The 27,827-nt window shown below is 41.2% G+C and overlaps 1 long non-coding RNA gene across 1 annotated transcript in view; it reads left to right on the top strand.

Annotated features, from left to right (window-relative positions):
- LOC310710292 overlaps positions 1-3,075 on the top strand; it is a 72,480-nt gene extending 69,405 nt beyond the window's left edge. The window contains exons 3-4 of the long non-coding RNA XR_014527924.1: positions 1,883-2,093; positions 2,992-3,075. This is a non-coding gene — a long non-coding RNA (uncharacterized lncRNA). The remainder of the gene's footprint in view (positions 1-1,882; positions 2,094-2,991) is intronic.
- Positions 3,076-27,827: the final 24,752 nt, after the last annotated feature.

Below are 27,827 nucleotides of genomic sequence, written 5' to 3' on the forward strand. Positions count from 1 at the left end.
TCTGTCATCTTTCCTGCCATAAAAGCAAACTTTAAAAAATATTATGCTTTGGTTCATGTTCTGTACCTCTATGAAGTCTTTGAGTTCTGTACTAGAAAGTGATATACAGTGGTACCTTGGGTTAAGAACTTAATTTGTTCTGGAGGTCTGTTCCTAACCTGAAACTGTTCTTAACCTGAAGCACCACTTTAGCTAATGGGGCCTCCTGCTGCCGCTGCACCGCTGCTGCATGATTTCTGTTCTCATCCTGAAGCAAAGTTCTTAACCCAAGGTAATATTTCTGGGTTAGCGGAGTCTGTAACCTGAAGTGTATGTAACCCGAGGTACCACTGTAATTTCTGTTTCTCCCTTATGCAGCTGGTCCTCCTTCTGATGTGGCCATCTAGTGTTTATTTACCTCTGTTCAAAGAAGATAAATTTTTTTAAGCCACCTCTGGTCTTCATAGTTGAAGCTGTCATCCTAGTAGATTTTACATCCTCTACATCACAATTATTACTTCATGTTGGGCATATTTGCTGCACAGATCCCTCTCCCCACTGGTCAATAATTGGTTCTAACAGTGTAATCCTATGCATGCCTACTCAGAAGTAAGATGCACTGAATTCAATGAAACTTACTCCCTGGTAAATCTATATATATGATTGTGCTGCTAGACAGTTTCCTGAATGCCTTCAAGTGTCCTGTAAAATATTTGTAAAAAGTTGTTTACTACTTTCAGTTCCCAAAGAGTGCTATTTCATTTATATTTGCTCAATAAGCAGTCTATTTTAAGGGACTAATATAAATTAAACAGAACTCTGAAGAAGCTGAAATATGAATTTAAAATACCAACTTTGCTCATTAATGGAGAGACCAAGATTTGGATTTCAAATATACATATGAGATATGAATTCTATAGCACTTCATACTCTGAAAAGTGATATTTTGATTTATTATAATATAGCTCAAAAAAGCCTTAGCAGAAAATTGATAATATGTTAACTGGTTTAAAATGAAAAGAACAATTACATAAGTTGTTATTCTTCTATAAAATGTAACCTTAAGGTAAACACTTTCCCCTGTCCAAGACACTTTTCAAGGCTTGCATGAACCTAATTATATTTTGGCTGTACTTTTTTCCCCTCTTAAAAAAAATATATTTAGTTTTGTGCTTTCTTTTCTGTTAAATGCCTTTATTTTGCAAAACACCTTCCCTCTTAATTTAAATCATATTCTTTTCAAGGAAACATGTGTGCTTCCCTGTCCCTTGTGTTGCTATGGAAATCAAAGCATGTGTTATATAAGTAAATATATTTTGTGTCTGCAGATAATTATTTTACACTTCCTAAAACTTTTAAGATGGTCAAAGAAAAGCACCTGCATCTACCTAAGATTGTCCTAGGAAATATTTCAATAGCAACAGAGAGACCAGATTGTTATTCTCCATGTCGCTGCCTGCATTCTTTCAACTGAGGAGCATACAAGCCCTTGTTGTACAACTATATGGAGGGATGGGAGAGCAGGATAAGGTGTGACTCACCTTCACATGTTCCTAAGATTAAAAGCGGTTTTGCACATAGTATTGCAAACATGGAGGGTTCTCTCAATGAAGTTCGGATCCCTGAAAATGCAGTGTTCCTGATCATGTGCAGAGAGTTCTCCATCTATACATGCAGAATCTGAGGATGAAGGGTGGTATACAAATTCTGTAAACAAACAAACAAATAAAAACACATCAAACAAATAAAAACACGCAGGTTGGGACTCATAGCCCAACTTCTCAAACCCATGACATTTGAAAAGGGCTCTAGAGCATGTTTAAGGAGTATCTAAAATGTCCACATCTATTGTACATATGTGCCCACAAAGTTCTTATCGGTACCCTTATATTTGTTTAAATAGGGTGGCCATGTGTGTTACTTTACAGAGGACAGCCTTCTTGTCGAAGAGCTGTGAGAGGGCAGTCCTCTGTTCGAAGGAGCCCTCTGCTTGAAGAGCTGTCTGGTCACAAGAAATGTGAGCAGAATCCTTGAAGTTGCCCATCAATAGCTAACACCTGGACAACAGACTGATCTGCCACACTGTATATCTGGTTACCCTCTTCCTCATCATGGTGAGATATATTGTATTTCAGTTTAAATCATAGTGATAATTTTTCAATTGGAACCTTTAATATAAATTGTTGTTGTTGTTTAGTCGCTTAGTCATGTCCGACTCTTCATGACCCCATGGACCAGAGCACGCCAGGCACATAAATTATAATATAAATTATAATGTAAATATAACAATATAATATAAATTAGCACATGCCAATTTTATTGAAATCTGTGTCACCCTGTGGTCCTCTGCTTTGGTGATCTGTAAGTGTTCGCACTGTATTGAATGCATTTGTGTCTTTTCACACCAGCCAGGTGTGCACTGAATACAATTTGAACATTGGAGTTCATTCGCACATGCATGGACCTTATCTTTTTGACTTTCAGCTGAACGGTCTTTATTGAACATTTTTGCATGTGCGGTTATATGAAAGTTCTCATGGCAGTCTTTGATGTGGGATGGTTGTTTCACACATGGAAGTAAACCTTGATCTTTTAGTCAGTGAAAAAGTTAGATATGGTTGCAGAAGAACATCAGTAGTTCATTGTAAATCAGAAAAAGAAACCGCTAGTTCACAAACTTGACATATAGGAGGGAAGAAGAGGGGTATGTGGGCTGTGAAGCATTTTCTCCTGCTACAGCAACTACTGGGTATGCCAGTGGAGGTCATCTTATTATGGACACAACTTTTAGATGACACTGCATTCACCTCTATTGTCACAGAGGCTAGGGATATGATCCTTATAGAAATGAAAGCGGATTGTTAGCGACCAGAAGCCTGTATTTCATTTTTGGACTGGAAATCAAATTCTGCACTTCACAGTTCATTATTGTCCCCTGAAGATCTTTGGCTGAAGTTTTCCATTCTACCTCCTGAAGCATTTCCTACCGTACATGTTCTTTTTTTAAAAAAGCAGGGGATATAGAATGTTGTTACAGAACTTCTTATGTTCCTAAGACCTTGGAAGCAGCCAATAAATCTTTCCTGCCATTAGAAATCTGCAATGTAATCTCTGATGGTGTACAGATTGCAGCTTGCCTCCAGATGTTTAACTTGCAATGGGAAGCCATCCCCTACCTGTATGATTCAAACAATGCAAGAAGTAACTATTTTGCCAATAGCGGGAGGGTGGGAGGAAAGCAGGTGTTGAATGCATAAAGCTGGGTAAATAACAGCCATGACTTTATTAAGCATACTTCCCAGTGCCACCTCCAAGTTTTGAGGTCTCTTGGGCAAGATGCCTTTAGTGTGGCTTTCTCCTCCCAAGTTGCTGCTCCATGTCTTCACTGGTAGCATAGCTTGCATACTCAGAGAGGGCTGGTGATCAGGCAGTGATAGCAAGGAGGAGGAGGAGCTGCAGTATATAGAAGCTCCAGTGAATGGCAGTGGATTCCCTGGAGTGGGGGGTGAGCTTCGGCGAGTGCTCAATTAAGTCTACTCTTGATGCTGAGCATCATACTTCAGGCTGGTTTGGTGTACAAGGAAAGGGACATCAACGGTAGCCTGCCTGCTGGAAAGGTAGTCACACTGACCTCAAGTGGAAACTATATTGGAAGAATGTTGATGGGCAGAGAGTCCAAGCGTGTGTGGGTCTGTACACCTTTAACTTAGCGGTGGGACCACTTTCAGCCTTGAGGCTGGATTCCAACTTATCCAACCTTCTTGATACTGCATTCAGGTGGTGGGTATGGCCAGAGGCAAAAGTGAGTGGGTCAAAAAGTTTACTCATTTCTGTGCATTTTACAAATATTTTACATAATTTATGTTCAGTTCCCTCATAGGCCGAATTACGCCTCTCGCCAGAGGTTCCCCTACCATTTTCTTATAACCATATCCCTGGGTGCGGGATTGAACCCTATTCCAGTTGCCAGGCATGGAATTTATTGAGGAATGCCAAACCATGCTCATTCCTAAAACCTAGCCGCGGCCCAAAAGAAAGACTTCATTTGGGAAAGCAACATCCAGCAAGATCCCTAAGCGGAAACATGTGCAAGAAAAACCAGGATCACTCTGAGGGAGGGAAAAATAAAAGGAATAAAATCAAAGCTGTTCCTGTCAGTGCAAAGATGGAGAGCTAAGGAGTCCCAGTTCTTGAACCTATAGAGCAACTGAAGGCCATTCTGAGGCGCAGTAATTAAGCAGGATGGTAGAAAGACCCAATAAGAACTGCAACCAAGCACAGCCCTTAACACCTCCCCCCCACACCCAAAAAAGCTTGAGAGCTTTTTGCAAAGCAACTTGAAGGAAGGCCTATTGCCAGTTTTGTGCAGACACACAGACCAATTTGGGCAGCGAATGTTAAGATTTTGCCTTGCACCTAGAGTGAAACTGACGGCCCAGAGACTTGCCTTCTCCATTCTTTGGCTTGTTTGTGATAGGTTTCAGCTCCCATAAAACTTCCAGCATTAGGAACAGCACCGAGATATATTGTCTTGCTGTTTAAATCACAGCAATTATTTAAAAATTTGCAGGTATGCATGTCCATCACCATCAGCATAAAATATGCATCTCCCTTTGTCCTCCTTTTTGGCAATACAATCCCGCTTTTTAAAAGATGTATAAGGCGGCACTAGCAGTTATTTCAGACCTACCGTTTGTTGGGAATTGCTAATAGTGGGTGGATTCCTCCAAGAACCTATATCCATCTTGAAGGGGTTTGTCACTTGTTGGTGCTTCCTTTGTTTGCTCTAGCCTGCAGTGCAAATTGTATTCTGAAATGAGAGCTGACATTAGAACTCCTTTATTTTTATTTTTTTTGAGAATTTTTTTATTGCGTTTCTTTTCATAGCTTCATAGGTTCAGTTACAAAGCAACAGACAAGAAACAGTTTTCAAGAATACAGAAAAATAAAAGAAAAAAATAGTTAAATATGTTTCAAATCATCTTTCAATAAGTTGCTTTCCGTTGGACCTCCTCACATCCTCCCAACATTGCATTCTTTGATCTAACGATATCAGCAATTTATTACCTTATTTCACCGCTTATTGTACCTTTGAATTTATTATGTTACCAATTTCAAAAATTTGTAATTTAATTTTAGTACCTTTATAATAAACATAATATATTTGTTTCAAATTTGTCTCCTTTTTTGTTATTACTTACTTTATCATTTACCTAATCAAGTTGCAGAAGCATAACATTTCCTAATCGTGCACAGTCTTAACATTCAACCAACTTATAGTATTTTTGCAAATAGTCCTTAATTTTTTTCCAGTCCTCCTCAATTATTTCTTCACTCAGATCTCGAATTCTGCCAGTCATTTCTGCCAACTCCATATAGTCCATCAACTGCGTCTGCCAGTCCTCCAGTGTGGGTAAATCTTGTGTCTTCCAGTACTTTGCAATAAGAATTCTTGCTGCTGTGGTTGCATACATAAACAAAGTTCTATCTTTCTTTGGAACCATCCGGCCCACCATGCCCAGAAGGAAAGCCTCCGGTTTCTTGAGGAAGGTATATTTAAATACCTTTTTCAATTCATTGTATATCATTTCCCAGAAGGCCTTTACTTTCGGGCAGGTCCACCAGAGGTGAAAGAATGTCCCTTCTGCCTCCTTACATTTCCAGCATTTGTTATCAGACAGGTGGTATATTTTAGCCAACTTGACTGGGGTCATGTACCACCGGTATACCATTTTCATAATGTTCTCTTTCAAGGCACTACATGCCGTAAATTTCATACCGGTGTTCCATAACCTTTCCCAGTCCTCAGACATAATGTTATGTCCTACATCCTGTGCCCATTTTATCATAGCAGATTTAACTGTCTCATCCTGTGTATTCCATTTCAGCAGCAGGTTATACATTCTCGAAAGTACCTTAGTTTTTGGTTCTAGCAACTCCGTCTCTAATTTCGATTTCTCCACCTGGAAACCAACTTTTTTATCCATTTTAAAGACCTCTTGAATTTGAGCATAATGTAACCAATCTCGCACCTTACTTTTTAGTTTGTCCTGGCTCTGTAGCTTCCAATTATCTCCAGATCTTTCAATTAATTCCCAATATTTTGGCCAATAGGCCTCCATATTGGGCCTTTTTTTGGAAACCTTGGCCTCCACCGGTGATAGCCACCTCGGGGTCTTATTTTCTAGTAAATCCTTATACTTCATCCAGACGGCAAAAATTGATTTTCTGACAATATGGTTTTTAAACAATTTGTGAACTTTCGCCTTGTCATACCACAAATATGCATGCCAACCATAAGCGTTATCAAACCCTTCCAGATCTAGGACATCAGTATTCTCCAACAAGAACCAATCCTTCAACCAGCAGAAGGCTGCAGCTTCATAATATAACCTTAAGTCCGGCAGGGCAAACCCCCCTCTGTCTTTTGAGTCAGTTAGTATTTTAAATTTTATTCGGGGCTTTTTGCCCTGCCAGACAAACCTAGATATATCCTTCTGCCATTTTCCAAAGCATTCCATTCTGTCCACGACCTGTAGGGTTTGAAACAGAAATAACATTTTCGGCAAGACACACATTTTTATAGCTGCGATTCGACCTGACAAGGTAAGTTTCAATCTTGACCAAATTTCCAAGTCCTTTTTGATTTCCAACCAACATTTTTCATAATTGTCTTTAAATAGATTCAAGTTTTTGGTGGACAAAAATACCCCCAGGTACTTCACTTTTTTAACCACACTTAATTCTGTTTCTTTCTGGTACCCCTCTGTCTCTGTAAGTGTTAAATTTTTAGTCAAAACCTTGGTTTTTTGTTTGTTTAGCTTGAATCCCGCCACCCGACCAAACTCCGAGATCAGTTCAAGAACTCTTTTTGTGCTAGATTCTGGCTCCTGTAATGTTAAAACTAAGTCATCTGCAAAAGCTTTCAATTTGTACTGTTTCGCTCCGACCACTATACCCTGCACCAACCGGTCCTCCCTAATCATATTCAGCAACACCTCCAGGACAGAAATGAATAACAGAGGAGATAGAGGGCACCCCTGTCGTGTCCCTTTTTCAATTTTGAGTTCCTCCGACACCACATTGTTCACTATCAGTTTAGCTTTTTGTTCTGAATAGATTGCCTCTATTCCATTTTCAAACCCTCGCCCCACACCCATCCCTTCCAAGTTTTTCTTCATAAACATCCAAGAAATGTTGTCAAATGCTTTCTCCGCATCAATAAAGATTAGCGCCGCCCTTGTGTTCCTAATCCGCAAAAGTTCCAATATATCGATAATGTTCCTAGTGTTATCAGACATATGTCTACCAGGGAGAAAGCCTGCTTGGTCCTTGTGAATTACTTCATTTAGTACTTTTTTAAATCTACTTGCTAAAATGTCTGCAAATATTTTGTAATCCACATTCAGGAGTGAGATGGGACGGTAGTTCTTAAGCTGAGTCTTTTCCGATTCTGACTTGGGTATCAATGTGATGAATGCTTCTTTCCACGTTTCCGGTGCTCTCTTCCCCTCCATAATCTGGTTGCAAACCTCCATCAATGGTTGTATCAAAAAGTCCTTCAAAGTCTTATAATATTTGGAGGTGAGTCCGTCCGGGCCTGGAGATTTGCCAAGTTGCATATTCTGAATGGCACCTTCAATTTCCTGTTGAGTTATTTTACAATTAAGAATTGATCTTTTATCTTGGCTTATTCTAGATAATCCATTAGTCTTTAAAAATTGGTCTATTTCCGGTTCTTTCTGAGGCCCCTGTGCATAAAGATCTTTAAAGTATCTGTGGAAGCACTTCCTTATTTCTTCTGGTTTCTGAACTGTTCTTCCTTGAATCTCTAAGTTTGTGACCGTATTTAACTTTTGCCTTTTTTTCAGCTGCCAAGCTAGCAGCTTTCCACATTTGTTTGCTGATTCAAACGATCTCTGTTTCATTTGTTTAATTTTCCATTCTATCTCTTGATTGATTAATTTCGAATATTGTGCTTGATGGAATTTAATTTCTCTCAGCACCTCCTTTGACTTTGGTTTAGTTCTCAACTTTTTCTCTCCTTCACTTATTTTCTCTAGAATCTTCTCCTTTTTTCCATTCCAGAATTTCCTCTTTATTGTGTTCTGTTGTATCAGAAACCCTCTCATAACTGCTTTACTTGCGTCCCAGATTGTTCTTTTTTCCACCATGGTATTCCAGTTTATTTCAAAGTAGTCCTTTAGTGTTTTTTGGGCCTTCTTGACAGTCTCTTGATCTCTTAGCAAGGTGTCATTCATTCTCCATCTGAAGGATCCGGTTGGAGTAAGTCTCAATTCCATTTTCATAGCATTATGGTCGGAGCAGGTTTTTGGGCAGATTTCCACTTTTCTTGTTTTAGGTGCCAGCCCTCTAGATATCCAAATTTGGTCGATTCGTGTCCATGACAGATGGGCCTCAGAAAAAAAGGTTCCTTCTTTACCCAAGGGGTTCCTTGTCCTCCATATGTCAATCAAGTCCATATTGTCTGTCATTTCAAAAAACGTTTTAGGTAGTCTGCCGTCTGTTGTTAAGTTTTGGTTTTGAGATTTGTCCATATTTGTTGACACCACCCCATTCATATCTCCCATCACAATGATGTTGGAATAGTCCAGATAGTCCAGCATTGTCTCGTGCAGCTTCTTATAAAATTCTGATTTCCCATCATTCGGCGCATAAATTCCTAATATCAAGATTTTCTCTCCTTGTGTCTGAATTTCAATTGCCAAAGTTCTTCCATAATCATCCTTAAATAAGAATTTTGGTGATAGGTTCTCCTTTGCATATATTACCACACCTCTTTTTTTAACTTTGTCCGATGATATAAATTCTTGACCTAGTCTTTTGTTAATTAGTACTCTCCTGTGGAGCCTAGTCACATGTGTTTCTTGAAGACATATTACGTCCAATTGTTCTTTTTTTAAGATATGAAATATCCTCCCTCTTTTTTCAGACGAGTTCGCGCCATTTATATTCCAACTAAGTAGCTGCAGAGACATCCTGTTCTATTTATGTTGCTCTTAAAGTGGGGTGTCTTCCTTTTCCTCAGATCCCGAGGGTAAAGGCGCTGGCCCACCACCTGGCGGTGCTGGTATAGGTGGAGGTGGTGGCCAAGTTGCTCTTTTTTGAAGATCTTCCCCGTGGTCGTGTAGGAACCTTTGATTGTCTTCAGGTGTTCTAATTTTTACCTTCTTTTCTTTGTAAGTAAAAGATAGTCCTTGTGGGAACTCCCACCTGTAGGGTATTGCGTTGTGTCTCAGCAGTTTTGCTAATTCTGTATAGGTGGCTCTAAGATCCAGTAGCTGTCTCGGAATATCTCTGTAAATTTCCACCCTTTTATCTTGTATTTCGATTGCTTTTTTAAAGTGAAGGCCTAGGATCTTATCTCTCTCTTCCTTCGATCTTAAAGTTATCAAACAATCTCTAGATCTGTCCTTCCTTACCAGTCTTCCCAATCTAAAAGCCGAGACAATCTTGAAATCTATATCTTCCTTTATACCCCAGAACTTAGAAAATTCTTGTGTCAAATATCCAATCAGGTCTCCTTGCTCAAGTTCTGGGATACCTCTCAATTTGATGTTGGTCTCGCGATTTTTCAATTCCACCATTGACAGGTAAGCTTGTTGTTCACTCACCTGTTTGTGCAGAGGCTTAACTTCTCCTTTTATCTCCTCAACCTCCTTCTGTAGAACTCCCACTTTCTGAATGGCTTCCCCCACTAGTTCACGATTTTCAGCTGTTGCTCCTTGCAGATTCCCTATTGCTTGTGTGTGCTGGGAAACTTGTTCAGTCAATTTTTGAATTGAGGATGTCGCCTTGTCTATTTTCAAGGACTGATCGTCCACCTTTTGATTTAGCTTTGACAATTGCTCCAATATTTGTTTCAAAACTGCATCTGATCCACCTGTTGCCATATCTTCCTCAGTGGACTTCTCAGTTGTTTCAGCTTCCTCCTTTTGTGCCACCAGCACAGTTGGAACCGACGATCGGCGTCCTTGGGTCAAAGTTGTTTGTACAAATTGAGCTGGGTTTTTTTCCTTTTCTTTTTCCTTAGCCTCTTTAGTTTCCTTGGCTTTAGACGCTCTTGTTCTCCCTGCACCACTCATTACACATCTGTCAGTGTTCAAGGTCAGATTGTCTATTGTTCCATGGGAAAGACAGATCCAGTTATAAACAGCCAATGAGGAGAAAGTCAAAACAAAAATCAGTTCCCAGGTTTTTATAATCCCAGAGCCCTGTAGGGGGAGTGCCACCAAGTTTCAAAGACAAAGAAGGAAGTTTTCCGCCATTAAAGTTCCAATTTCACTCGATTCAGAAAATCCAAAAGTCCCTTCACAGACCAAAAGTCCCCCAGAGCACTTTTTAAGGTTCAACAAAGTTTCATAGAAGGTGCCTGTAACAATGTCACATCCAGTCTTTTCTGCTCAAAAGTATCATTTAGTCCCAATAAGTTTCAGCAGCCGTATCCGCAGTTTAACAAAGTATCTCCTCCCCGGCAGCCCGACAATCTGGCTCTTTAGAATTTGTAATCCCAGAAAAAATAGGAGGAAAGTCCCAATTTGGTACTTAAAGTCCCTTTTGTTCAATAACCATTTCTATTTTCCGTCCAAAGAAAGACAGCTCCATAAGTGCACGAAAGCTAAAACTTCCCACAGTCTCTTTTTAAACGCTTTCCGCTTCTTAGATCTTTGCTTTGATCTTGCCAGCAATGCCGGGAGGCGGACTTCCCTTTTTTCGTCTCCCGATTTCAGTCAAATTCAACAAATTGTTTGCCAATTTTAAGCCCCTTACTCACGGGTATGTTGCTTGTAGCTTGATGTTGGTTTTTAGGAAGAAAGGTCAGCGCTCATCTGCAACAGCCGCGCGGCTTCACATCCGCGGAAAGAGCGATGAACTCACAGCACCGCTCCCCCTCGCTTACTCCGGATCTCCTTACGGGGTCCCTTCTGTGATTTTGGGGTAGCTTCTGGTGCCCGCCGAGTCCCACGGCCACGGGCTCACTCTACCCGTGGTTTCTCTTAATGGGTCGCCGCTATGCCGCAGCTTGCGACCCTTTTCCGCGGAGCCCCTCTTCAGAGAACGAAGAGGACCGCCATTACAGTTTCGCGCCGCCTCCGGAAGTGACATTAGAACTCCTTTAGACACAGAAGCCTCCTTGTTATATCCTTTGAACCCAGAAGTCACCAAACTTCTGCATTTCCCTTCCTGTCTTGACTTGTCACGTGTCTCAGACATTGTGTGTTTTCCTTGCCGTTGAGCACGTGTCTCTGTGGTAGCTTAGCGAGAAGAACAGCTGAATAAATATGTTTTTGTAAGTGAATATTTTTTTGTAAGTGAATAACATGTTATTAGAGGTACGAAGTACATCTCCAATGTAATCTTTATGAAATAATATTTTTTCCCTCAGTAATAAAAATCATTCTAAACTATTTTTGCTTGCCAATCAAAGCAAGAGAAAAATAAAATAAGGAATCTAAAGAAAAACACAGGGCTCTCCAGTTCCATTTTGGGATCTTGTGGAAGGATGTGACTTCAGTCAATGGTCCTGAGATCTTATTTATCGCATCCATTTCACCAATGCCTTCCTGTTGGTTAGAAGCCATTACTATGTGGAGATTAATCTTCATCCACTGTTTCTATATGGAATTCAACGTGAGCAGGGGATCTCTGGTATTTGCAGGCTGGTGTTTTTGCCTTTCCTTTTAAAATTTCTGGTTAGCACCACAGTACTTCAAAGAAAAATAACAGGGAACAGCCTTTACCAAAGGTGTCATAGGCTCGAACTCAGGATGCAAGGGAGAAATGTGCTAAGAGGAAGGCATGCTTGGCAAATCCACACCGTGATCAACTCCCACCCAGAAACCAATGTCCCCACTGTGGAAGGATGTCTGGATCCAGAATTGGCCTCCACAGTCACTTACAGACTCATTGTTAAAACCGTGTTTATGGAAGACAATCTTACTCGGCTACGAGTGATCGCAGAAGAAGAAGAAGAAGATGATGATGAAGAAGGCAACGGTTATTGGCTCAGTGGGTTTGATGCAGCTCCCCACTCTGGCATTTAATGTATACATGGAGGGAACAAGCGGGGGTGGGGGGCGGGGGAGAGCCTTCTTTCTCAACTGCAGGCAAGCTGTCATCAAGCAAAAAGCATTGTATCTGAAAGGATATGAAAGCTCTATTTGTGGAGTTTGATCCTCAATGGCTGTTTCACACATGCAGGCATTACTTTATGTTGCAGTCATTGGTGATGAATATGCAGATGAAGAAGAAGAGTTTGGATTTGATATCCCGCTTTATCACTACCTGAAGGAGTCTCAAAGTGGCTAACATTCTCCTTTCCCTTCCTCCCCCACAACAAACACTCTGTGAGGTGAGTGAGGCTGAGAGACTTCAAAGAAGTGTGACTGGCCCAAGGTCACCCAGCAGCTGCATGTGGAGGAGCGGAGACGTGAACCCGGTTCCCCAGATTACAAGTCTACTGCTCTTAACCACTACACCACACTGGCTCTCCAGATGTGAATCGGGGAGATGGAGAAGCAGCTCTTTGAGTGAATATGCATGTTCCTCTCGATTGCAGCTTGCATTTCCAAATATAACTTTACAAGGCTAATGTTGAAATGTGGATCCATTCACTGCTGCTGGCACACCTGTCAGCTGTGAAAGTTCTGCCAGTGGTAGCTGAACTAATGTTTATTTCATGGCTAAGTGGGTTCTAGCTCCCTCTCTTTGAGTAAGTAACTATTGATATCACAGTTTTCTTAGCTTGCATCAGCTCGCCTTCATACAAATTATTTAGTTCTTTCATGACTGCTGGTTCCTAATGTTATAGGCAATTAAGGTTTCATCTATAAGGAACTTACTTGACTTTGCAAATTATTTATACTATAGTGCCATGCATGCCTACTCAGAAATAGGCCCATTGTTCAAACTGAAGTGTCCACTAGAGTGTTTTATTGTTTTGTTCACACCTTCCTCAATTACAGGATAGGGAACTTATGGTAATCAGATGCTGTTGGACCATAGCTCCCATCATCCCTAGCTAGTGGCTATGCTGGCTGGAACTGATGGGAGCTGAAGTCCAACAGCATCTGTATGGCTACAGTTTCCTCACCCTACTGCACTGAGTAGATAACATGAAGCATTACCCCACCAGCAGTCAGAAGCCTAGTGATGGCTGAAATGGTCTTCCAGGCATCTGTTTTGTTTCTAGAGGGTGTCAATAAATGGCTAAAGGAGCAGCAGTCTGAAGCATAAATCCATTCCAAGCTAATGTGTCTTTTGCAACCTCTGGGGCTGGCAGGATGGCAAAAGCAGCTTGCCTGTCATCATATAATGCACAATTAACTTGCAGAATTCTTGCCTCCACAGGTAGCGATAGCCACAAACTTGGATGGCTTTAAAGAAGGATTAGACGAATTAATGGATACTAGTTTCTAGGAATCACAGGTGGGCAGACTGCTGACGTGCTCATGTCCTGCCTGCAGTCTTCCCACAGACATCTTGTTGACCACTGTGAGAATAGGATGTTGGACTAGAGGGGGCACTGGTTTGATCCACCAGGTTCATCTTAGGTTCTTTGTCATAAGATGTAGTGATTTCCAATAGGCTTAGAGGAGCTTAGTCAAATTCATGGGTCTGTCAATAACTGGTTACTAGGCGCAATTGTTGTATGGAATCTCCTGGCCCTTCAAACCCTGCTTTGTGGACTACGAAAGCATATGACTCATTGTTAAAACTGTGTTTATGGAAGACAATCTTACTCGGCTACGAGTGATCACCAAAGAAGAAGAAGAAGAAAATGGCTGGCCTCTATGCAGGATGCTGGGCTAGGTGCATTCTGAAGCTCTTTTTAAGTTAATTGTGGTGATATGACTTTTAAACTTTGTTATAGAAATAGGAGTATAAGTTTAAGTATAAAAGTCTGACAGCATCAGATCTGAGAGATAATAGTCTGATGCCCTATGAAGTTCGTATTTTTGTATCTGTTGTAAATCCATGCTGCTGTATAGCCCAGTATGCTGCTGTATAGCCCAGTTGGTTAGAGCATGCTGCTTATAACACCAAGGTTGCAGGTTCGACTCCCGTATGGGACAGCTGCATGTTCCTGCAATGCAGGGGGTTGAACTACATGATCCTCGTGGTCTCTTCCAACTCTATAATTCTGTGAATTATTTGGAGGCACTCTGATGGCCTAGAGAGGACAAGTGTTGTTGTCTCATACTTACTTACATTTCAGTTACTCTAATGGATGAAAAGTCACTTATTATTTCTAATAACCTTATTATAACTCCCCCACACCACCAAGTATTTTTGAGATTGCAAGACTGCCAGGAAAAAATAGATAAAGGCAGGTGCAACAGGAACAGACACAAAAAATATATGTACCAATATAAGCCAGGAGGTGGCATCAACACACAGCTTAAATGCAAGGAATAAATTTTTCTTGTTTAAAATGAAGGTTAGGTGCTTTTAAGGTGTGTTTTACCCAGAGGGTAGTATGCTGAGAAAACAATGGGAATCTCTGGTAGCCCATTAGCTGGGATGGAAAGCAGTAAATGGCTAATGCAGACCCTCCAAGTGTTCCTATTTTGCAGAGACGTCCCTGATTTAGAGAAGCTGCCCGGTTTCTGATTTGATCCCAGAATGTCCCACTTTTTCTAAGGATGTCCCTACTTTCATTGGAGAAATGTTGGAGGGTATGGAGTTATCTGACCCCCGAGCTGTCTGAAGGCAATCCTGTATAGGGAAGTTGTGTTTTTTTAATGTTTAATGTTTTATTATGTTTTTTTATATACGTTGGAAGCTGCCTAGAGTGGCTGGGGTGGGGCAACCCAGTAAGATGTGTGAGGTATAAACAGTAAAATTATCATTATGGAATGGGGCGTTCCTATTTTCATGGGATATATGTTGGAGGGTATGCTAATGCTGATAAATGGTGACTGAGAAATCTGTGGAGGCCAGTCCCTTGCTGGAGGGACTTTAGGCAGGGAGTGGATTGGCAGTACTATGCAGACCTATGGCTGGTGATAGTGTCTCAAAAGGGTATGGGTGCAACCCCACTGACCACTACTGGTGGGAACGCTCTGACACATGGCAGGGCATGCAGTGGAAAGCAACATATATGTCTAATTTTGAAATGGTTGACCAGCTATGCTGAAGAACCTCAACTTTCTTCCCTGCATCACTGTCCAATATGTTCATCTATTTTAAGTAATGTTGCATGGTGCTGGGAAGAACAACATACTATCCACAGTAAGGTGTGTGTGTGATTTAAAAAGCATGAAGTTCTACATTTCACTTTTTTTTAAATAAAAAAGTGCAATAATATTAAGATTTTCAGTGAATTTTTCCAAGTAAAATCCACTAAGCAGGAAAATCTAAACCTTAAAACAAATATCAATGGAATAACAGTCCTGAAACATTATGTTTTCACAGCTTCCCAAAATAACCAACCAGAAACACGTGAAATTAATGAAATGATGGTTATTTTACTAAGGCAACAGCTTGTGGGCAGTGCTGCCGATGTCCCACTTCTCGCAGCTGGCGTATGCTGGCTTGTGTATCTTCTAAAAGCCTCAGTTCTAATCATGATTCAGCTAAGCTGTTTTATCTGGGGTGAGAAGCCTCTGTCCCAAAGGCTGGAGGTGGCCCCTGGGCAGTTCCAGAGAGATCCTCTCCCTAGGTAGGGTCAGTAAGAGGAGAGTCACCGGTCAGGTTTCCCAAGCACCTTCCAGCAGAGGCATCGCCTCATCTGCTTTTCCTTCTCTGGTGGTAATAGGCCTGATAGATGGAGCAGGTGCCTGTCTTCACCTGCCTGCCTCTGCAAGGATAGTGACAATATTGTTCCTGTTATTTGGTGGATCGCATCCTGAGTAGCCAGAGCTTTAGGAGATTTCAACATCTCAACACTATTATCCTAGGCATCGCAACATTTTTATGTACATTCAATATTTAGAATTTTAAGAACATACAATGACATGGATTTGTGTGTATGGGTCCCGACCGATTCCCACTACATTGTGTGGGTCAGTGGCCCTTGATATATAAAAAAGGACCCCAACACTACTTCATATCAATGCTGCTCAGCTTCAAATAACAGATGTTTTATGGCTTAAGAGAAGCAATTTATAGATTGCAGCAAAGTGTTTATGTGGCAGGGTGCGTTTCATCACAGTCTGGGACAGGCTTCCTCAAACTCAGCCCTCCAGATGTTTTGAGACTACAATTCCCATCATCCCTGACCACTGGTCCTGCTAGCTAGGGAGCATGGGAGTTGTAGGCCAAAACATCTGGAGGGCCGAGTTTGAGGAAGCCTGGTCTGGGACAACTGTGGAACAAAAATAGCTTTGATAGCCTAACATGACCTGTAAGCATAGTGCTTTCAAATTAACACACTGCTTTGCTTTGCTTAGCTTTGGTTGATGGCTTTCTTGTGAGAACTGATGCTGGAGCAGTGCTCTGATTTTGCCTTTATGTGCTTTTGCTTAAAAACAAAAAGCAATTGCAGTGTTGGCTACAATAAGCACCATGCTAGATGTTGTGGTGTTTTACAATTACCAGGTTACACTGTGTGCACATGGTGTTTTGTTTTTTTAAAAAATCAATATGTTAACTTACAAAATAAATAGCAGGTTTCAAACTAAGGAGCTATATTTATACCCACACACTGAGAGCTTCAAATGACATCATAATAAGCCACAAGAGTAAAAGAGGTAGATTTTTCCCCTTAAATCATAGCCTTTCATGAGACTTCCTGTTCTTGTTTTATAATGTAGGGACAAAGCTAGCAATTTTAGCGGGGAAATGTCTTCAGCAGATATCTGACTTGTTGCAACTTTATCAGTTTTTGTTTCCACAGATGGATGCAACACAGGGCTGAGCCAGTTCTGCTATCTCATGCATTTTTTAAAAAAGAGTGTGGCACTTCTTGGTCTTCCTTTGCACCTGTAGTTTGAATGGCTCCTTTGCATCCAAGGCTTGATTCTTTCGTTTGTTGCTCTGCAAGGTGACAGAAAAAGTGCCAAATTCAAAAAGCACAAAATTTTGCCTGCAGTTGGGACTGCACCTATATTGTGATCCTTCTTTTTCTTCCTTTAGCTGCCACTTGTAGTTTCAAGCCATTGCATGGTTGTTCCCACCTTGTTCTGAATTTCTGAAACAATACATGAACCAAAATACACCCATCCTTCAAAAGTCACACTTCTCAATGCATAAATTACCGAAAATAACACGAGGGAGGAAGAGTTGAATTAGGGGAAATTGGTTTGCAAAAATGTGTGTATTAGGAGATATTTGCAATTTGGTTATCTGAATATCCTTAAAATGAACAGGAAAAGGCTGGGAAATCCTTGCAACGTGCACAATTTCTACCCTACGTCTAACATCTGCACAGGAAACGGTGTGTGCAGTATCAGATATGATCATGTCTATTTTTCTGCATTTACAAATTGCAGGAAGCCAGCATGGATTTCTCAGTTTATTTATAAGCTTGCTCATTTTCCACAGTGTATAAAGTTGCTTAATGGACGATGGCATAGTAACCAATGTGTGGAACCACTCCTTGCCTGAGTGGTTTGGTTCAGGAGTTAACCAGGCAGACCAAATCATGGCTGCTTGGTTCACCCACCCCAAACCTGACCTCTAAAGTTTTGTAGCCCCCATGTAATCACTGTTTCCAGTTTTGCATTTCCTCACTATGATTATCTAAAAATGCATTGTTTGACATACTTTTCTTGCTGAACCACTGGAGAAAACACCACTTGCTCCAAAGTATGAGTCATTAAAAGATTATTCTGTATATATAGTTTGTTATTCTTAAATAAAATGTTGGCAAGTGTCAAAACTGCTGCAACATCTGTACTCATTCTTACTATAGTACTGTAATTGCAGTTAATCATGATTTATTATAAACCTTCCATGATAGCACAGTAACTACAAATACACAGACCATATGGATGTGGTAACAAGTTTTCCTTTAGCTCTGCAAACTGGAAATGTCATTACTGACTTTTTGTAGCTTAGTGTCGATGTATTATTTCTCAAGGCAAACGTTTTGTGTTTGCTGTGGATGAACAGATCCAGCCCCCCCAAACAGAAAATATATTCTGAAAGACAAGGAGGGATGTTCCAAAATTAGCAGTTATAAAATGGTTACAGTAAAACTGGGGTGGAGGAGGGGGGGAAATTAACACTCTGAATATGGACGAGTGGCGGTGGACTCTCTTTCTTTGGAGGTTTTTAACAGAGGTTGGGTGGCCAGCCATCATGTATGATCTAGTGGAGATTTCTGCATTGCAGGGCGTTGGACTGGATGACCCTCAGAATACCTTCCAGCTGTACAGTTCTTTGATTTTATGGCAGTTAAGGTTTGGGGTAAAATTGACTGGTTAGAACAAGAAAAGGAAGACAAATTAATGACAAGTTTATTGAAAAGTGGAGCTATCTTATTGTGTATTAGACTAATAAAGTACAAGATCATGTCAAACCAACCATATATACTTCATTAGGAACTTTGAGAATTAACACCATTGAATTTTAACACCATGTATTATCGGGTGGCACTGTGGTCTAAACCACAGAGCCTAGGACTTGCCGATCAGAAGGTCGGCGGTTCGAATCCCCGCGACGGGGCGAGCTCCTGTTGTTCGGTCCCAGCTCCTGCCAACCTAGCAGTTCGAATGCACGCCAAAATGCAAGTAGATAAATAGGTACCACTGCAGCGGGAAGGTAAACGGTGTTTCTGTGCGCTGCTCTGGTTCGCCAGAAGCAGCTTAGTCATGCTGGCCACCTGACAAACTCTGACTCCCTCGGCCGATAAAGCGAGATGAGCTTGCAACCCCAGAGTCGTCCGCAACTGGACCTAATGGTCAGGGGTACCTTTACCTTTTTATTATCATCACAATCATTCATCTTTTGCTATTTTGGTTGCTTAGGAACATACAGGGTGTTCAAAAAGTAACTATACACCTATGGACAATGTATGGACTGTAGGTGTATGATTACTTTTCATACACCCTGTACAGAAGCATCTCCAGTTGGATCTAGAGAAGTTCATACAATGTATTCCAGATTTGAACTGCACTTGGGATGTTTTATTGTATTTTTAATATTTTGTTGGAGGCCGCCCAGAGTGGTGGGGAAACCCAGCCAGATGGGCGGGGTATAAATTCTTCTTCCTCCTCCTCCTCCTCCTCCTCTTCTTCTTCTTCTTCTTCTTCAAGGTCAGATCCAATGTGCAGGTCCCTCACCACATAAAGGAACTGTCAGTTACAAAGATCTTCATATTCAAGAAGTTCTGAAACTGTTGCATCAAAGCAATAAATCATCCCCCCCACCAAAAGTGAAGGTGGTCTATAGTTAAATGATGGCTTTTTCATGACAGATTGCTTGAAAGATGAAGGAATGCTTTATTGAAAAATAGGGGAAAAATCTCTCTAAATTTGGAAGTAATTATTAAATGATACTTGTCTTGCAGTATATCTTCTGGAACAATGTCCTTGGAATGCCAGTTCTGAACTTTTGTATATCTGTGAGATGCTAACCACAAAAAGTTCCGACAAAACCATAAAAGCAACATAGGGTACATTTTCCAGTTTTCATCGCTCTGAAGATCTTTAACTGCACTGCTCTGAAGCAGGAAATCATTAAAAAATAATATTAGGGATATGGATCATTCACAACATATCCAGGAAACCTGCCCAAGCGCAGACATAATGATGGGGGAAGAGCAACTTATTTCTCAATGTCATACATTGTTATTGCACTACAAATGACATTGTAAAAAACAACAACCATATCTATGAACTTCCTTTTCTTTGCAGAGACTTCTGCAAAGGGGTGGTTCAAAGGGGACCCTATTTTTCTGCTTAGATATATGCTTTCAGCAATCCTTTTTCTCAACAACAACACCAGAATCCATGTAAAATCCAGCCTTCAAAAAAACCACAACTTTTTCTCTTTTGCTAATTTATAATATCTGTATAATAAATCCATTCTGCATGATGGAACAGATCTTTTAACAAAATGAGTATTTAAAAGTCATTTCCTGGTAGAAAAACACTACTGTGAGTGATAAAGACCCATGGAGGCAGAAAGCCATCACTTTTTACATTAAGAAGCTTACAACTTAGGTTACCATTGCAAAGAGTGTCTAGTTTTTAAATAATGCACAGTTTATTTTATTTAAAAGCATTTATAACCCATGATGTCTCCTCTCCTTGGCCAATTTTTACTTGAATAGCCTTTTCACATAACTGTACCTTAATGGTTCTTGTAGCTTCTACATTTGCTCCCATCTTGATCCAGATATTTTCAAAATGGCTTCCAAAGAGCCAAGGGTCATTCAGCCTGCCATGTAAACATGCCATAAGGAGAAGAGCCCCGTGGCTAGGAGTCTTTACACATAATTCTATGGAGACAGAAAATAGTAGCAAGCACACCTGTAGTATGCATTGCAGATACAGTGGTACCTCAGGTTACATACACTTCAGGTTACATACGCTTCAGGTTACAGACTCCGCTAACCCAGAAATAGTGCTTCAGGTTAAGAACTTTGCTTCAGGATGAGAACAGAAATAGTGCTCTTGCAGCGCAGCAGCAGCAGGAGGCCCCATTAGCTAAAGTGGTGCTTCAGGTTAAGAACAGTTTCAGGTTAAGTACGGATCTCCGGAACGAATTAAGTACTTAACCTGAGGTACCACTGTATTAATATTGCAAAATCTGAAGCAACTGAATGCATGAAAATGGAGTCCCTTTGGAAGAAAAACATTGTCATTCAAAAGTTTATTCGCAGAACTTTCTTCAAAACAAAACAAAAACATCAAATTATATATCCAAAACATCCATATAATGTCTTGTGCTGTCCAGCACAGGCTCAGTAAAAGAAACTAGAGCTGACAAACATGGCACACTCGGTCTCTGTCTCTCAGGCATCATTGCCTGCTTTTCAGGCTGCATCTTTTCTTAGGCTGTTTACCTGGAGAGCTTCATTTACATCCAGACTTCTGTTTGTCCTATGATCCGTAGACGCAGGTCTGTAATTTGCAGGCACTGGTCCGAGTGTTGTGTTCCACAGCTTTCTGTGGGAAAACCCACTGTCTACCACTGAATAGGAATAAATGTCAATCCATGGAAAACTCGGTTGCCATTTGTTCAGATTCAGCGGTAGACAGAAGGTTTTCCTGGGGAAAGTTGAGGGACACCCCCCCATCTGTGCCTAGAAATTGTGACACAAATCTGTATGAGCCTATGACTCCCATCATCCCTAACCACTGGCCATGCTGGCTGGAGGTGATGGGAGTCCAGCAACATCTGGAGGGCCAGGTTCATCATATGGCGACCTTTGCTACTTCAGAATTGTTGAGGTTTTGCATGTGTCACAAAATTAAATACTCCATGAAGAAAAGAATCTAAAATCCCCACACATAGAATATTAGCACTTCCAGGGGGAAACACTAAACTAAAACCCCTGTCCCTGGTTCCTAATTTTCTATGTGTAAGAAGATGCTTCATATGGGGGGGTGCATATTACTGTTCAGTACTGTGTTTTCCTCCACTAGCAGCCTGAAGTGGGGCAGGCCAGAATCAGTTTTACCGTGTGTTGCAACTATTTGTCTAGAAACTCTGTTATAAACAAGTAAAACCATTTGTATTACAAAGAGACAAACTCCTCAATCTGCGACTTGGCTACTTAGAACAAACTTATTTTGAAAGACTTGAGGAGCATGACATAGTGACCTTCTGCGACTGGTAAACAGAGCAAGAATTTGGCAGCAACCTCGTCATTTGACATACATTTGCTTCAGTGGAAAACAACAGATACGATCAATGCCTGGGAGGTTACTTATTCTAGACTTTTCCTCTCAGGAGCCAGATTGCAGAGAAAAGGAGGAGAGGTTTCTTGGTGTGAAAACCTATAGTGTTAAATGGTAGCAAAAGGCTTTTAATGTATTGTATACTCGGATATATAGCATTCACTGCAGGTTACTAAAAGAACAATTTATTGCAAAAGCAAGAAGAGGAGAAAAGGAGGGGAAAGATGGGACACAATAATGATGAAGACTCATACAGCACCTAGCACAGCAAATTAGAATTGCTACAACAGGAAGAGAGAGAAAAAATCATAAAGTGGTCTGCCAAGACCCTTGGCAATTTTCATGTGGTTCATGGGGGGATATGATTGGGTACCACTTCCTTACGCTCACCAAGATACGAAAATGTTGTGCAATGTTTCATTTTACAATATACAGAGCCCAATAAAGGATGGGGATCTACGATGAAATGCATTAGTTTATTATGAAAAGGCTTTTGGCATATTGTTAGAATTTTGGATGTCTAGACAGAGCTCATGGCACAGTACTATAGTGCCCTTCAAAAGCATGGAAAAATATTCAAGGCATTCTGTAACAACCATGAAGTGGTTATGAGATCTTGTCTGTCTTTAACACCAAATAAATATAAATCAATGCAACAATGCATCCAATTAAAAAGTGATGTGAAAACTCTAATTTTTAAAATCACGATTCAAACATGGTCATCATGACATTTTAAAATAAGAAGAAGAAGAGGAGGAGTTTGGATTTGATATCCCGCTTTATCACTACCCGAAGGAGTCTCAAAGCGGCTAACATTCTCCTTTCTGATTTATTTTTTTAAACAGATGAGTTGTGCAGAAATGCTCGAAGCATGGATCTTTTGAACCCAGAAAATGAAATAAAATTCCTTACAGTGAAGGTTTTCTGGGTTCATTTGACTAAGAGGCAGAGAGAGCGATAGACTTATTTTGAACCTAGCAAAATACCTATTGTACAATAAAAACAGCAAAACTGCTCAACTGCACATTTGTGTGGAGGGAGCAGGGGAAACACCCCCCCCCCCAATAAAAATCTGTTTGGAGGAAAAAGCAACAAATGCAACACAAGAGAAAGAAATGCTCATGCAGTCAAGTCGTGCTTGAAAAATGGAACCGCATGACTTTTACATCACACTTGCCTGTGACCCTGGCACAATGTCATGCCCTCCCTCCGGCTGTCATTGAAGGCTGATACAGGAAGATTGCTTACTCAGAGGGACAATGCCCCTGTGACCCTGGACAAATAGAAACAACAGAGCATGTGCTTCTCCAGTGCCTACACGATAGAGACATTTGTATTAGCCTCATCTCCCCACTATTCCCAAAGTACCCAGGGCACACAGGACAATTCTATACCTCCCTGCTGCTGTCAGATACCAATCCTGCTGCAACACACAGTGTTGCCAGATTCTGCACAGCTGCATTCAATTTTTTTCAGAGGATGGCCTGTGCCACAAACTAGATCTAATGAAGACTCACATCAGAGTGCTCTCTGAACTGATGGTTGTAGTCTTTTATATACTAACCTTTTATGCTCTTCTATATCTGTTTAATGTTCCTAACCCTTCTTTTAGATTCTTTTAGTTTCTTTTATATTATTTTAGTTTCTTTTAGATTCTTATAGTCTTTTAGGTATACCTTCTGCTTTAATACTTTTAAAATTTCCAAAACGTTTTAGAAGAAGAAGAAGAAGAGGAGGAGGAGGAGTTTGGATTTGATATCCTGCTTTATCACTATCCTAAGGAGTCTCAAAGCGGCTAACATTCTCCTTTCCCTTCCTCCCCCACAACAAACACTCTGTGAGGTGAGTGGGGCTGAGAGACTTCAGAGAAGTGTGACTGGCCCAAGGTCACCCAGCAGCTGCATGTGGAGGAGCGGGGACGCGAACCCAGTTCACCAGATAATGAGTCTACCGCTCTTAACCACTTCACCACACTGGCTCTTACAGATTCTAAATGATTGTACCCCACTCTACGTAAGCTGGTCTATGACTGTAATAAAGATTTGATTGATTGATTGATACATCACACTAGCCCAGGATGTTTTCAGAAAATAAATCTTCAAAGATATCTGCCACTCCACTCTCTTATACAGAAACATACCTGATGCCCTATTGCTGCATCAATACCTCATCTAACCTTCAAATATGCTGGTAAACCCAGGATCTGCCAGAGCAGCACCACTGCCCTCTAGAGAGCCACCTGCTTCCCTGTGTGAGTGTGTGAGAGGTAGATGGTGGAGCCTTGGTGGCGTTCACAGAGTTCATCATTCATAGGGTTGGTTATGTGTTCCTGCTCTCCACCAAGTTCACTGAAAATTAGACCGAATGCAAACCTGGCAAGAGTGGATTTCTTCTCCATGTGTGAAGAATGAGAAAATAAATATGAGAATTACAACCCAGCGTTGTTACTAGTGGGCACTGAATTTCCAGGACTTTACAGCACAGTTTAATGTTGTTTTAAGGAGCCCAGCACCAGCTCGACTGCAACACTGCAGGTAACGAACAGGGGCGCATTGTCAGGGACATTAGTGCCAATTACATTATTAACTGAGGAATCTGAGGCATGTGTTTGGATTACCTACTCATTTCATTCCTTTTCCTGTTGTTGATCCTTTCAAGCAGTAGCAATTTTTCCAATTACAGGAATCGCTGGGGCCATGTCTGTGGACACTGGGCCTTCAGTCTTGGTAGGAAAAGATTCTGTAAGATGGTTTACATTGCTGTTTCCTCCGAGGGAGCCTGCAGCACACAGTATATGGCTTAAGGCTTAGCAGAGCACATACCACAGCTATAGGATGTAGTGCATCTCAAGGGGCTTTGTGGCTGTTGAATTCTTAAAATAAACGGTTCCTTCCAGCCTGAGACGAGCATTAAAAATATATGTTTGCTTGCCAAAGCTGTGCAAACACACTAATTCAAATAAACCTGATCAATTATGTAAAAAGACAAGGCTTTGGGGAAGCAAGTAAGGATGGATGGATGAAGGGAAGAGGTTTGATTCCAGCCCCCCACCCGCTCATCACTTTTTCCTCAGCTGCACACATGCGAGGGAAAGCCAGCTGCTGTGGTCAGTATATTCTAACTATACAGAAGTAGGCAAGGTTCTTCTTTGATTTGAGGTTTGCGAAGCATGACTTGAAATGTTGAAAAACAAATAGGATAGTCCCAGGAGCACATGTTTGCTTTCTGGAGATGGAGATGGAGGCACCGTTGTTTTTGCAACACCTTCACTTCTCCAACATTGGCTGCAGATTGGGCCACCAGGGGTTTATTGAGATCAGTGTCTGGGTTCACAGTAAAGGGATCTTTTTGTACACATATTTGAATCCTAAATTTATTATTTGGAAGTAAGTCCCGTCGTGTGTGGGACTTATTTGGACATGCCCCAAAGAAATATTTGTTTCTCAGTAAAGTGTTTGGGGATTACACACTTTGTGTCTCTGAGCCATAGATGAGAGAAACCACCAGTGTCTTTAGAGATAGAGGGTGAGTTAGTTATAACTCCAGGACAGGGAAATGCAAGAGGTTGCTGCATCTTTCTTTGCGGAGACCATCAGCAGATGAGGAGAACCATGAAGAACCACTTCTCTTCCCAGCACCATTTTGCATGGTATTGTTATGTACACTCCAATCTATGAGTGGCAAGAGATTTCAGGGTTTTCAACATGCACCTTGGGTTTGGATTCCTTGAAATGAAAGTCACTGGAGTCAGGTGATGTTTCTGGGATGCACAGTTTATCCACACATAGATACGGGTTGAGCAAGAGATGGAAGGCTCATAGCATTAACACTCTTGTTCCCCATTAGGTTCCTAGGTGCCACCAATTCTATAGCTTGGGTTCGCCACACAGAGCAAGTCAAGCCTCTGGCTTTCTTTTGGACAGAGTTCCATTTTTTTGATCTCTTTCATGCATGGAAAACCAGATCATATCACCCTTAGCCAGGGCATAGGTGGGGAGAAGAAACATGTGCCCGCTTCCAGAAAGAACTCTAGCTTCTGCAGCAACAGTTTCTCTGTACTGGTCATCTCTTTCATTATGCAAAGGCCCATTCTCCTAACAAAAGGGATTGTGCCAGAAGTGTGCATGCACACGAAAGCTCATACCAATAATAAACTTAGTTGGTCTCTAAGGTGCTACTGGAAGGAAATTTTTTTATCTTGATCACCCTGTTTGATCTTCGGGAGCCAGACTCAAAAGGTTGGGTGGGACCTCAAACACACATTTATTCTAACCCCAATCTCATTACAATATTTTACAGTATTAGAGCTGTTTTGGAAGACTTTCCCCGCTATAAAGGCATACATGATTTTTTGACTAAAGAGGGTAAAATATTACACCTAAAAAAATTCAATAAAGGAATATATATATATTTTAAAAGCTACTACTCCTCCAGACCTCAAGGCTGCCCCAGAGCTTGACTGTAACCTGACAATAACTGGCTGGGATCCAATTAGGCCCTGAATGTCCTGTAAAAGGCAATGGGACATGGGCTGAGTTTGAAATGTCTATGACTTTTGAGTTGGACCAGCTAGCTAAGGATTCTGCTTCTAGTGATAGAAAGTTCTGGTTCTAGTATAGGAATCTATCCTTGAAACAAATAGAAGGGGAGCAGTAATTCACTTCAGCGAAAATATGGACAAACATTAGGAACAAGTTCTCTTTTGGAGGAGATATGCTTTCTTGAGGCTCAGGAGAAAAGTTCATACCCCGAGTCTGTTTACCCAAGAACTGAATGTGGTTGGCACTTCATATTTTTGGCTGTGCTTGGAGATTTCTGAAGGGAAGTTTCTGACAGCTCCCACAAATTCAGTGTATAACAAGATCCATCAAAATGTATATATTCCAGATTTCGCCTCCCCCCCCATGTATTTTAAACTGTAAAGTTAGCTGCAAACTGAAGTTAGCATTAAACATTGGATGGCTTGGGAGCTAGGCCATGAAGTCAACTTTGTTTTTAATCTGATGGTTTGCTTATCCTGTGATACTCTGAAATGAAAAGTGCAATAAAGACAGTCGTGGTAGGTGGTGATAAACCTGGAGTCATACAGACTACAATGTTGTCTAGAGGGAACGGAAAGGTTTGTTACTCCTCAAAGAGTTGACGCTAGATGATATGTTTAGGATTATAGCCTTGTGCATAGTTTCCTTTTGGCTCCCTCCTGTTTCCATGGCACAAATTTGTGCCATTAACTGCTAGTTTATTACCACGGTGACTATATCCCAGTATTATTATGTTTAGATTATTAACATCCTAAAATATTAAAAGACACATTTAAAGATTCCACGTTAGTAACTTGAGGAAAATCCTTACCTTGCTAAATGTTGGCTGGTGGCTGTCAGCTAGGGGTAGGGATACAGAGCAAAATTTTGTTTACAAGTTCCCACTTGTAACTATATATACTGTATTTTTCGCCCCATAGGGTGCACCTAGTTTTTTTTTGGGGGGGGGGGAATAAAGAAAAAAAATTATTTCCCCCCCCCCCCAGACGCGGGGCTGGGGCAGTGGAAGACCAAGCTTCCCCCGACCCCAGCCCCCAGAACAGGCTGCTATCCGCAAGCCTTGGGAGCCCGGCAGGAGCTCCCCAGGCTTGCGGATATCTGCCCAAAGTCTGGGGCGCACTGCTTCTGCAAGTCTAGGGAGCCCTGTGGGAACTTCCTGCGGATAGCTTCCTGAAGCCTGGAGAGCGAGAGGGGTCGGTGCGCACCGACCCCTCTCGCTCTCCAGGCTTCAGCGAAAGCCTGCATTTGCCCCATAGGACACACACACATTTCCCCTTCATTTTTGGAGGGGAAAAAGTGCGTCCTATAGGGCAAAAATACGGTAAGTAATTAGGATCTTTAAGAAAAGAGCAGATTTGGTGAAAAAATCTGGCTAGGTTCTGTTCTTATCCTTTCCAATTAGTCTCTCCTGAGTATGGGGCAGATCACATAGCACAGGTCTGGGCAGGGCATTTTTTTTCAGTTGGAAATCACCGGAACTCAATTCCAGCAC

The sequence above is a fragment of the Podarcis liolepis genome (genome assembly GCF_965112155.1).
Source record: "Podarcis liolepis genome assembly, chromosome: 1".
In the NCBI taxonomy this organism is placed as follows: Eukaryota; Metazoa; Chordata; class Lepidosauria; order Squamata; family Lacertidae; genus Podarcis; species Podarcis liolepis.